Here is a 13,134-nt window from a genome sequence, read left to right as displayed (position 1 = left end):
GTTTATTCAGAGAAAGTTCGTTTTTTTGTCTGATTTTGTAACTTAAAATATCGTCTGCACTTATTAATTCGTACATTTGAGGTCATCCACTCGAGCCATTAAGATTGATTCCGAGAATGTGAAAATCAGATTATTAGATCAAATGTTATTCAGGGTAGTCCGTTTTTTTTTTCTTTTTTCCTGGCGCGCTGTGATTATTAAATAGGCCCGAATAACTAAGAAAATTAAATAAGCCTCATTGGAGTCAATTTCGATTTTTCACAGTTCCCCGAAAAGAAATTAAAAGTACCTTTTCCCCGTTTATTTTGATTTTTAGAATATACCTTATTTTTCTTTTATTTCTATTCAAACATATTACCAAATGCAATTAAGCAACATTGGCATCAAAAATAGTAAACGATTTTTTGCTTTTCTCCAATACGAATTAGTACTATTTTTCCGAAGCAATCCTGCAAGCATTCATGCAACCCTTCAAAGCATTCCTGCAAGCGATGAAACTAGTATATCTATCTTGATCAAGATGAAAAAGATTTCTCATCACCATGACGCACATCTTCAATGGATTCCATCACATGTTAATATTGGTGGTAACGAGATAACAGATAGATTGGCCAAAGAGGGCAGTGAGGAAGATATGCCCATCGGGTCATCTATTACTTATCAGGAACTATACTGCAATGAAAAATATAGAAAAAAATCAATCTAGCAAACTCCACCTACCCACCAATGGTACGCCGCAACATCTTCTGGCACCCTTCTGGGAATCAATTGCGATCGAAGCTCCCAGACTGCCTTGGCCAGATTCTCAACTGGTCACCTAAAATGTCTAACATTCGAAAGTGGCACAAGCATTTACCCGACTTGTAAAAAATGCTGTGTCCACCCAGCCTCACCGAAGCATATACTTGATTGTGTCGGACTATCCAGGGCGGACTAAACTTCCGATTCCCTTCTTGACATCGACTTTCTGGCTATCAACAACTTTTTGGAGTTGATCTTGTTGAAATACATGCCTTTTAACAATGTTATTTTTCGAATCACTTTTTTTGTGATGGCAACATTGGTTTTTATCTAGCGATACTGTTGTTGGCAACGGTTGTTGCAAGTTTTTTTGTTTACATTTTTGCTATGCCGGTAACGGCATCTTTTCCCCTATCTGTTAAATAAATATAGTATAATCTAGACCACAATACATTTCTGTAATGTTTTCAATTCAAATTTAACACGTTATCAGCACGAAGCTCTGTGTAAGTAAACATTAGAAATTCGGATGTAAGAAGATAGGCAGTAGAATAGCACAAATCGTCACCATGGAAGATTACAAATTGAAGAAGTTAAATGGTGAGAATTACCATGCATGGGCAATACGTGCTCGCGCACTGATGGTGCAGAAGAAATGCTGGGAGGCAGTGGAACCCGGCTACGGCCTTACAGAGATGTCCGAAAGTGAAACAAAAAAGAATGACGAGGCATTAACCCTAATGTTTTTGATAGTAGAAGACACGTTTTTGGATGATATCGGCGACTGCGCCAAGGCAAGGGACGCATGGGTTGTGTTGAAAGATATGCACAGTAAATTTGGATTGCTGCATGTTTTGCAGCTGATGAAGGATTTCTTCAACATTTCCTTGAAGCCAGGTGAAGCAATTCAATCATATTTGACAAGATTGATTGAAATACACCGAAAATTGTCGAGTGGTGGTTACGCTTTCACCGACAGAGAAGTTGCCCTTGTCATGTTAATAGGCCTGCCAAAATCATATGAAAGCTTAATCCTGAACTTAGAAAAGGACGAAGATAACTTGACAACAACCATTGTGAAGTCTAGACTCTTAGTCGAAGAAAAAAGAATACATAGAAATGTGCCCATTGCTGAAGAGCAGGAAGAACGTGCACTTCACACAAAAAACTACACTCAAAAAAGACCGATGCAGACAAACACTGTGAAGAAATGGGCAACGAAAAGAAACAATGAAACAGCTTCAAATTGGAAGAAAACTGTCAGGTGTTTTAGCTGTGGCGAATGGGGCCATAAATCTAAAGATTGTGATGAAGCACGGAAGCATGATCGAGTCGTTGCCAAAACAGCAGTTGATATAAAAACTGATTGGGCATTTTCTGCTATGAATGATGCTGAAGACAAATCAGGTATTTGGATCCTTGATAGTGGTGCTACTGAGCATATGACATCAGATCGTGGAAGATATGTAAACTTTAAGGCTTACTCCTCAACTGTGGAAGTTGCAAATACTGAAAAAATTTGTGTAACAGGAATAGGTGATATCATAATTAGATTGCCTGGAGACCCAGGAAAGACTGTTACTCTTCTAAATGTTCTATATGTACCAGATTTGGGAGGAAATCTACTTTCAATTGGGCGAATTGAAGAACATGGGTTTATTGTTGAATTTTCCAATGGAGAAGCTAAGGTAATGGAGAAGGATAGATTAACAATTCTGACAGCCAAGAGAAGAGGAAGACTGTATATAGTGAAAGAAAAGCAAGCCACTGCTTATGTTGCAAGAAACAAAAGTGAAGAACTTTGGCATCGTAGACTTGGACACCCAAATTATAACTCTACTAAAGGACAATTCCCTGTAGATGAGGACTTGAAATTACAGAACGCATCAGATCTCTTGTGCAGTGTGTGTGTACAAGGCAAGATGAAGCGAAAAAAATTCCCAAAGACAGCTGAAATCAAGGCGAAAGAAGTTCTCGAGATTATACACACAGACGTTGTCGGAAAAATCACACCACCATCCATAGGCGGAGCTAACTACTTTGTTACTTTCACCGATGATTTCTCTCGATACACTTCTACATACCTCATGAGGACAAAGAATGAAGTGCTGCAAAAATTTGATGAATACAAGCAAATTGCTGAGAATGTTCAAAATAAGAAAATAAAGATCTTAAGAAGTGACAATGGTGGTGAGTATAAAAATCACAGTTTTGACAAGTATCTCATTCAACATGGTATACAGAGACAATTGACCGTGCCTGAATCTCCACAACAAAATGGAATTTCAGAAAGAAAAGGCCAAACATTGATCAACACTGCTAGATGTTTACTAATAGAATCCGGTTTAGATAAAAAATTTTGGGCAGAAGCACTTTCAACAGCAACCTACTTGCTAAACAAGTGTCCTTCTAATTCAATAGCAGGAAAAATTCCAGAACAAAGATGGTTAGGGAAAGAAGTTCAAACAAAACATCTTAGAATTTTCGGATGTAGGGCTTGGAGCCATGTACGATCATTTTCAAGACACTCTAAATTTGACCCAAAGGCTATTGAATGTGTCATGCTAGGTTACCCAGAAGGTACTAAAGGTTACAGACTATGGGATCTGAAAAACGAAAAAATTCTGATCAGTCGAGATGTCACCTTTGAAGAAAATACCTTTCCGTATAAGAACAAGCATCCAATGAAGGATCTGAAAGAAAACAATGTTGTTCTTCATATTGAAGATGAAATAGAAGAAAACATACTACTGATGGAGAATGATGAGGAAAAGGTCGGAAATAAGCCAGCTGAGGATCATGAATATCAAGAATCAAATGTATTCACTGATGAGTTGAAATGTGATGATATAGCTGATTCAAATATACATGTTCAAGAGAGTGAAGAAAAATCAAATTCAGTGGAGCTTGATGGACTTACACCAGAACACATACATCACTCAAACCCCAATCAGCAAGAAAAAGATAATGAGCTGAGTATTACTAAATGTGACTATCATACACAAACAAATGATAGAAGAGTTGTTAAACCTCCAAAACATTTGCAAGACTATTACCTATATAATGCAAAGGAATTGGAAAAATCAGAGTATAGAAATCCAGTTACGGCTAAAGAAGCCCTGCAGTCAGCAGAAGCCGAACAATGGCAGGAAGCCATGAATAAAGAAATTGAAAATCTGACACAAGCTCAAACTTGGGAACTCACCAGCAGGCCACCAGGTTTTAAGGTAATACCATTTGGGTGGTTATTTTGCAAGAAGAAAGATGAAAGTGGAAAACGAGTGAAATTCAAAGCCAGGTTAGTTGCTAAGGGATATCTTCAGGTATGTGGTGTGGATTTTCAAGATACTTTCTCACCGGTTATTAAACTGAAGTCCATAAGATTATTGATTGCCATAGCCGCAGAAAGAAATCAAGAAATTCACCAGATGGACATTACAGCAGCATACCTTAACGGAATTTTAGAAGAAGAGTTATACATGTCCCAACCAGAAGGATGTGTTGAAAAAGGAAAGGAGCACCTGGTGTGTCACCTAAAGAAAAGCATTTATGGATTAAAGCAATCCGGGCGTGCATGGAACAACTGTTTAAATGATTTTCTGATCGATTGTGGACTCAAGCGAGCAGTAGCAGATCCTTGTATTTATTTCTGCCATCAAAAACAAATTGTAGTTGGAGTATATGTTGATGACCTCCTGATAATTGGTCGTATTGAAGAGATAGACAATTTTAAGGGAAAGATTAAAAAAAAAATTTGTTGCCAAGGATCTTGGACCAGCAAGCCAAATCTTATCCATGCAAATTCTGAAGGAAGATGATGGATCATATACTTTAGATCAAACAGCTTATGTGTCTGAAATCCTGGAAACATTTAAAATGTCTGAAGCAAAGCCTGCAGCTACACCATTAGACCCAAACTTAAAATTCAATACAGTTGATGAACAGAAATGGGAACAAATTAAAGAAAGAAGCTTGGGGATTCCTTTCCGCCAGTGTATTGGAAGCCTTTTGTATTGAACTTGTGGAACTCGACCAGACATGACCTTTTCCACCACATATATGAGCGAGTTCAATGAAAAACACACAGAGGAACACTGGAGGGGTGTGAAACATATCCTTAGATACCTGAAGGGAACCATGCACAGAAAACTAAAATATAAGAAAACTGGTAAGCCACTATTAGTGTATTCTGATGCTGACTGGGGGGGAGATAGAACTGATCGCAAGTCATACAGTGGTTATCTTATAATACTTGCTGGTGCACCTGTCTCATGGTCCAGCAAAAAACAACCTACAACTGCCTTATCCTCAACTGAGGCAGAGTACGTTGCAATGTGTCACGTAGCGAAAGAGGTGTTGTGGATGAACAATCTCCTGAAGGAAATATGTTATAAGTTAGTGTCTATTCCTCAAGATGTATTTGTGGACAACCAAGGAGCAATGTTTCTGGCTAAAAACCAGATAACATCTGATAGGTGCAAACACATCGACATCAAGTATTTTTTTCTTCGAGACTTGGTGAGCAGTGGGCAGATCGCTTTCCAATATATCCCGACGAAGGAAAATGTGGCAGACCTCTTTACAAAACAAGTACCAAAGAGAACTTTGATCAACTTTAATTATGCTGTGACTTATTAGACTTAATGACTAATTTATCCTGTTTTTCTTCATACTCTGAATATTTTAAAATGTAGTGTATAGTACAGTGTTACAGGCAAGGAGGAGTGTTGAAATACATGCCTTTTAACAATGTTATTTTTCGAATCACTTTTTTTGTGATGGCAACATTGGTTTTTATCTAGCGATACTGTTGTTGGCAACGGTTGTTGCAAGTTTTTTTGTTTACATTTTTGCTATGCCGGTGACGGCATCTTTTCTCCTATCTGTTAAATAAATATAGTATAATCTAGACCACAATACATTTCTGTAATGTTTTCAATTCAAATTTAACAGATCTGACTAATGTCAGATATATGAGGATAAGCAACAACAACAACTATTTTTCCATTAATTTAGCCTTACAATAAATAACTTTTTTTCCCAATTACTGTTGATTTTAAATTATTTAGTTTTATAGATTCATGTCTTATAAGAATAATTATAAACATAAAAATTTTAAAATCCTTAGGTTAATGGGTTTTAAATAACTTTAAAAATATTTATTTGGTGAAGTAATCTGCCTGTGCTATCATGTTCATGCTGATCATTGAGTTTAACTGACATAAGGAATAAAAAATAATTAAATATTTAAGAACGTGCAAAAAACTTCTTTTTTTTATGAGAGCTATAAGCTATCTATCATTAATGCTACCTATAGAATATTAGTAATCTGCCTGTGCTATCATGTTCATGCTGATCATTTACTTAAACTGACATAAGGAATAAAAAATAATTAAATATTAAAGAACGTGCAAAAAACTTTTTTTTTTTTATGAGAGCTATAAGCTATCTATCGTTGATGTTACCTATAGAAAATTTGAAAGAAAGAAAATTTTTATCAAAGGCGAGTTCTCAGCCAATGAGAAAATGCCATTTTTCATATGGCTCTACAGAACGAACTAATTAAAAATTTCATCAAAATTTAGGATCGGGGCCTAAATTTGCCTTTCAGTCGCTATCCAAATTTCAGAATGATAGAACAAGCAGTTCTTGACGCAGAGAAGAGAGACGCGGACAAAAAGACAAACTCTTCATTTAATTATTATAGATCAGGGGTTTCCAACTTACATGAGGTCCGGGGCCGCAATTAAAAATACCAGTCAAATGGCGGGTTGAAACTTTATCAAAATTTTATTAGGACTCTTTATCTTTGAAGGAACATTAAATATTACTATCAGATTTTTATCAAGTTGTACAAAACAAAAGTATTATTTTGTAACGCGATTATTTTTGTATTTGAATAAGTATTTTCTTGGATGCATAACCTGAAAAAAAATTTCTTTGCACCGATGGTATGTTAAATTTCACAGAAACGGAGAAATTAGGGTTTTTGTAAACAAAAGAAAAGTATTTTAAACCCATATAGATTTTTTACGAAAATTGTCCGCAGAAAAAGGACAACTAATATATTTCAGTTCGCGGGCCACAAAAAAGGCTTCGATGCGGCCCGCCAGTTGGTAAACACTGTTATAGATAATAGCATTAACTCATAATCATTGACAAATATTTTTTTTTGCTGTTTTCAATAACTAAAATGCTTGAATACACTCTTTAATCTGCTCAAGTTGTTGATCAAAAGGAAAAAAAGATATGCTAATTGTTAAAAGAAAAACGTTGGACTCTGAAAGTTCGCATTTTGCCAAAAAGAACGATCTATTATATCTCTGAATAATGAAAGTCCTTTTTCTAAAAAGAAAATGTTTAAAATTTAAAAAGTTAATTTTTTGCGCTTTTAATTATACAAATTTTAAAAAAAATCGTGTTCGAATTACTACTATAGTTATAAACAAAATTTGTAGTTGTTTCTTACCTCTTCTTTTAGACATGATTTTATAAAACATTAATTCGCATTATTTTATTGGGATGAAACATTACGTATCGTACTGGAAACAATGCTAAAAAGTTAGGTTTGTTCTGAGTATAATGTTTTAATTTTATTAAAATTATATAGTTTGAAACTTCCTTTGCAGAATTGGAGATATGCTTTTCCGGGGCATTCTAGTGTCATGGGCCCTCATGTAATTTCCTTAACTCTCCCCCTCCATATTTTAGGTCTTGTATGAATATGCTTCATATATTTATTTAAGTTCATGTCCATTATTTTGCTTAATCGATATACTTGTTTAATGATTGTTTTCAAAAACAGCGACAGAAAATTGTGGAAATAATTTTTTGAAATAAATAATTTAGCTGTTTTGAAGTCATTAAGCTGATGTTTTCCTGAATATTCCCTTAATTATAAGACATGGATAAAACCAGCTATTCACGTGACTATTCTTTACTCGTCGGTAATTGAAAAAAAAAATTATCTGAACGGAGTCAAAACATAGACATAGAAATTTCTGGTAAGAAAGAAGTATATATTTACAATTAACAACTGGTTTCAAGCTTGTTGTCCTCTCGAGTTTTGACGTAACTACTTTCATTCATGGAATCACGATGTCACCCCCCAGTTCTTTCTACTTTGTCATTTTTCTTTTGTTTAAGTCCAATTAACGGGTTTGTTTTTCTCCAGCCTCAGAAACAAGTCTATCTTTTTTCTTATTATCGTTTTTGGAAAATCCAAGATTCGTTGTTCTGGTATATTCCATTTCATCTTTAAGTTTGTTTCCTCAACAATAAGGCGTTTCAACCATAGTGGTTATTCCGAAATCATGGAGTTATGTGTATTTTGCGTCGATATAATCAAGAAAATGATAACGTCGCGTGCAATTGTGGTCGCGTGTGAACTTTAAAAAAAAATGTCCGGGGTCATAGCCTGTTTTATGATAACAAGAAAGATGTCCGTTCGATATACCAAGCTACGTTTTAAACGTAAGTAATATGACTATTGTTCACAAACGCCCGCTTCAATAGTTAATGAACTCCCAACATTTATGATAAGAATCGTATCATCAAGATAAGTGTAGCTCTTTAGTTCAGCGTTTAGAGTAAAACTTTCACTGAAGAGGAAAGTATGTATAAACAAACGTAGACAAGGAATCTGCGTAAAAGTAATGGGATGATTAGGGTGAACTGGAATGTATAGAATAATTTATCTGTTTTATTCTGGACGTTTAGGATGAATGGATGGACATTGTAATGACTTTTTAAATTGTTTAATGGCTAATATACGTTCGCTGATAAAAGCGGTATTCAATTGGAAGGCACACCGTTGTGATTGTTTTAAAAACTCTTTCACATTTTTTTATTATTTTGAATTATCATCCATCACATAATAAGTAAAATGGAACGTAATTGTTTTAACAATATTCTATGCTCGTTCACTAAAACTTTAAATAATTTTATCAATAAAAGAATCTGAAAGTGATTGCTGACAGCGGAATCTATAGCTTCTTCAATAGCATTTATGAAGTTAATCGTTGAATTGCGTTTTTTTTTTAATGCAAATGGTGGTGTAATTAACAAAAAATGACTCGACAATTACGAGTTTATTGTCAAAAATTAGAATTACAAATCAATAAATTGTATATGCAACGACAGATACATTATATGCAATTTATTAAATTTATAAGTAAATAGGGGGAAGTTTTGAAAAGTTGCCAAAAACGGTGTTTAAAAATTTTTTATTTTAAGTTTTCAGATGCGTATTCCATCTATACGCGTTTCCCTATGCAAAATAACGCGAAATCTTTCATATTTCTGTGAGTTTTATCGTAAATTTTTTTAATGTAAATTCAGTAGTTTTTCTTTTTGTTATATCTATTATGCTGAAAATAATATTTTCAAAATGCTTCTCTCTCTTCTTTTATTATTATAAAAATATAAATAAAAGTAAAATGTATTCTAGAAAAACGCAGAAATATAAAACATATAATTGTTTAATTTTTTTAGTATCAGAAATGGGTGCACTTAAGTTGAAGTAATTAAATAAATCACATATTTATTACTAATGTTTTTAAATTAAAAAAGAATAAAATTGATAAAAATGTAAAACTTGTGTTTACAACGGAATACACTGATATTTTTACATTTAAAACTGTAACTTGATGCATGATAATGCATCTTCAGTCACAATATCAATATACAATGATCACATAAGTAAACAATGACACACGATCAATCTACGCAATATACAAATTACACAATACAAATACAACTGAGAAAGGAACGGAAATAGAAATTTAATATTTAAAATTAAGTTAATTTTAATTTGGTAGGTATTTTTTTAATTACTCCAAAATACCTATCAAAGAGGAATTTTTATAACTTATAAATAATGTTATTTTTAAAAAAAGAAATTGAAAAAAAAACTATTAAGTTGTTAACAGGTGATTCCATGTCAAAGAGTAAATTAGAAATCATAATTTCACGCAAGTTTTTTTATGAATAAATTTCTCTGCACTCACATTTGATACTAAAATATATCAGTCATAAATGGATATTTAGAAAAATTTACGAAATACTTTTTTGACAAGTACATTAAATTATTTCGATGCCTAATATTTAAATCAGTCTGACATTTAAACTTAATTTCCCCTTTACGTTAGTGACAGCTACATATTAAAAAAAAATTGTAATTCCTCAAAATGATTATATTATCAAGAAATTATAAAATAATTTTAGTAAAACTAAAAAAATAAACTCATCATGAATTTTTGGTTGTATGACCATGGTTCAACAAAGTTTTTGTAATTTCGAAACAAAAATTTTGTATTTAATTTTAAATCACTCAAAAAATTTTGTTTAATTTTATTGAATATTTTCAATGTTATTGCTAAAACCGTAAGACAAAAAAATTAGTTTTTGTTGCATAAAAGTGGCCATATTACCATAAATACCTAAACTTGGCTTACGAAATTTTGTGCAATTATTTCATGTAATAAACAAAATGTTTGCTACAGGTTACAAATTTATTGTTTCATCTTTTATTTATTTATTATTATTATTATTTTATTTTTTTGGTATAGGTTGTTTAAAAACACTATTTTCCATTTGTAATTTACTACCGGGCCCTCAAACTTCGAAAAGCTTTAAACTTCATTGATAAGTGAGAGAATTCGCACGATCTAAACACTTCTGAAATTATAAATGATTCTTTAAGTATTTCTTAAGAAATATGAAAAAAAAAAATGCATCCATTATTTTGTCCACCCCAATATAGTGACTTTAATTAAAGATGCATGCAGAAAATACACATAAAAAAAGTACATTTTCCCCCGGTTTGCCTTAACATTTCATTTTGTATGAACTCAACACATTTATAACAATAAGTAATACACCGAAGAGCCATTACATTATGACCACCTTCATCTATAACAATGGGCTCGCCCAGGTTTTCATGGTTTCTCGTCCAGGAACAGTGTTTTCATGGGGCACATTAGGACCCATAATCCTCATAGAACAATCCCTGACGTCTGTAAGCTACTTGAACATAGTTGCAGACCAGGTTCTCCCATTCGTGGCAACAGTTTTTCCTGCGGGGGATGGTGTTTACCAACAGGATAATGCACCATGTCATTAGGATCGAATCATCGAGGAACATTCCAGTGACTTTCAAGTCATGTCTAGGCCCCCAAATTCACCTGACCAATAGAGCATTTGTGGTCCTACTTGGACAACCAAATCCGTGCTGCCACGCTACCCCCTCAATGTTAGGGAATTGCAGGACCAGTTGGTGAGCGCATGGTACCAGATACCTCAGACTACCTATCAGCACCCTGTGGAATCAATGCTACGGCGGGTGCTAGCAGTTTTGAGGGCTAAAGGTGGTCCTACATGTTATTAGTAAGGTGGTCATAATGTAATGGCTCTTCGGTGTATTTTAGTACTCGTTTTAAGTGTTAAAAATTACAATGGATCAGGAATATTTATGAATTATTTTAAATGATATTAAAAAAAATATCAAATTTGATTTTAAAATTTTGAATACTGCATATAAATATTTTTTTAACCTTCTCAAATGTAATTAATGGATCATTAAAAAAATCATGTGCTCAACGTAGCGTAGTTATCTTCCCTTTTATTTATAACACCACGCCTTCCAATGTTTTTCTCATTAGCCAGCGTACACAATGAAAGTGAATTTTTTTTTAACTCGAATCACGTTTACGAATAATAAATAAGTTGTTGATCCAGCTGAGATGCAAAACTCAGATCAGTATCTTAAGAGTGAATGTTTTTAGATACCCTTCTAATATAAACATTATACTATTATTTTATTGCACTCTAGGCTTTATTCAAGGACCATCTTTTTATTTTGTTTGTAAATACTTCTAGAACAGGGGTTTCTAACTTACATGAGGCCGGGGGCCACAATTAAAAACACCATTCAAATGGCGGGCCACAACTTCGTCAAAATTTTATATAGGACTCTTTTATGTTTGAAGGAACACTAAATATTACTGTCAGATTTTTATCAAGTTGTTCAAAACAAAAGTATTGAATTATAATTAATAATAAATATTTTCTTGGATGCAAAACCTGAGAAAAAAATTTTTTTAGCACCGTTGGTAGGTTAAATTTCACAGAAACTAAGAAATCAATTTTTTTTTAACGAAAGAAAAGTATTTTAAACTCATATAAATTTTTCACGAAAATTGTCCGCAAAAAAGTGACAACTAATATATTTTAGTTCGCTGGTCACAAAAAAAAGACTTCTCGGGCCGGATGCGGCCCGCGGGCAGCCAGTTGGTGACCACTGTTTTAGAATGATATTGTAGTGACAATTAAAAAGTATTCTTACTTCCTTTCGATTTTATGGATACTTCTTTTCGATAGTATTGATACTACCATTCGATAACTTCAACTGGTATCAATTCTTATCGATAGTGTCGAAAAAATGAATTATTAATAGTTTAAATTTAGTTTGTTGATAATAGTTAATTCATTTATGTATTAATAATTACTACCTTTATTAATAATATAATAGTTTAAATATATTCCTATAAGCATTTACATATGCTACTTATGTTCACCATAATTTATTGGGCAATTAAAATAACAATTAATTGACAATTAATTGATTGACATTTAATTGACCTAAAACAACTAATTGACTCAGACCATCCCGTCAACGGTTAATAATCAGTTAAATAGTTTAGCTATAATTAGTTGTTAATTTAAATATGGTTGCTAAATAAATTCTTACAACAAGTATTCAAATAAGAGCAGCGGTGGTTCAGGGGATAGAGCACTCGCCTCCCACTGACATGACCCGGGTTCGAATCCCGGCGATGGCTGGTTGATTCGATATCCGTATCCGGCTTGCGCTGACCGCTGTGCTGACGTAAAATATCCTCAGTGATAGATGGATCTTGGGTTAGAGTCCCCTTGCCGTAAGACTAACCATGAAAGATTTTCGTGGTTTTCATCTCCATGTAACGCAAATGCGGGTTAGTTCCAACAAAAAACTAAACCGCGATGGCAATTTTCTCCCAATTACTTGTTGAAGGAGTTCCCTTGTCTTTTGGATTGGGTTCAAAATAATAAGGCTACGGAGTTAAATATTGGTTGTCGTAAGCTGAAAATTCGGTCGGCTGTTCTATGACGGTTATAAAAAAAGTACTCGAATAAATTTTTTTATTGTTGATTTGATCTAGGGAATAAAAATATTGCGACAGTTAGTCACTAACAAAACTACTTGCAACGGTTTTCATTCTCAAAATATTTAATAGAGCGTATGGTATGATGACCTTATCGATTCATTCAGTTTCTCCGAAATCCAGTAAAAAAAAATGTTTGTGTAAATATGAATCAAAATCATTCAGCTCCAGCAGAAAAAGCATTGTCGTG

General features: G+C 33.5%; 1 long non-coding RNA gene and 1 pseudogene across 1 annotated transcript in view; both read left to right on the top strand.

The window, feature by feature from the left end:
- The first annotated feature begins 4,779 nt into the window (after positions 1-4,779).
- On the top strand, positions 4,780-5,379 carry LOC147816390 (uncharacterized; annotated as a pseudogene).
- A 2,610-nt stretch (positions 5,380-7,989) lies between these two features.
- Positions 7,990-13,134, top strand: part of LOC139425381 (uncharacterized) — a 38,507-nt gene continuing 33,362 nt past the window's right edge. The window contains exon 1 of the long non-coding RNA XR_015433294.1: positions 7,990-8,214. This is a non-coding gene — a long non-coding RNA (uncharacterized LOC139425381). The remainder of the gene's footprint in view (positions 8,215-13,134) is intronic.

Source organism: Parasteatoda tepidariorum, chromosome 1 (assembly GCF_982258835.1).
Source record: "Parasteatoda tepidariorum strain Cologne lab strain chromosome 1, Ptep-v5.0, whole genome shotgun sequence".
Taxonomy (NCBI): Eukaryota; Metazoa; Arthropoda; class Arachnida; order Araneae; family Theridiidae; genus Parasteatoda; species Parasteatoda tepidariorum.
This window is presented reverse-complemented; position numbering and strand designations above follow the sequence as displayed.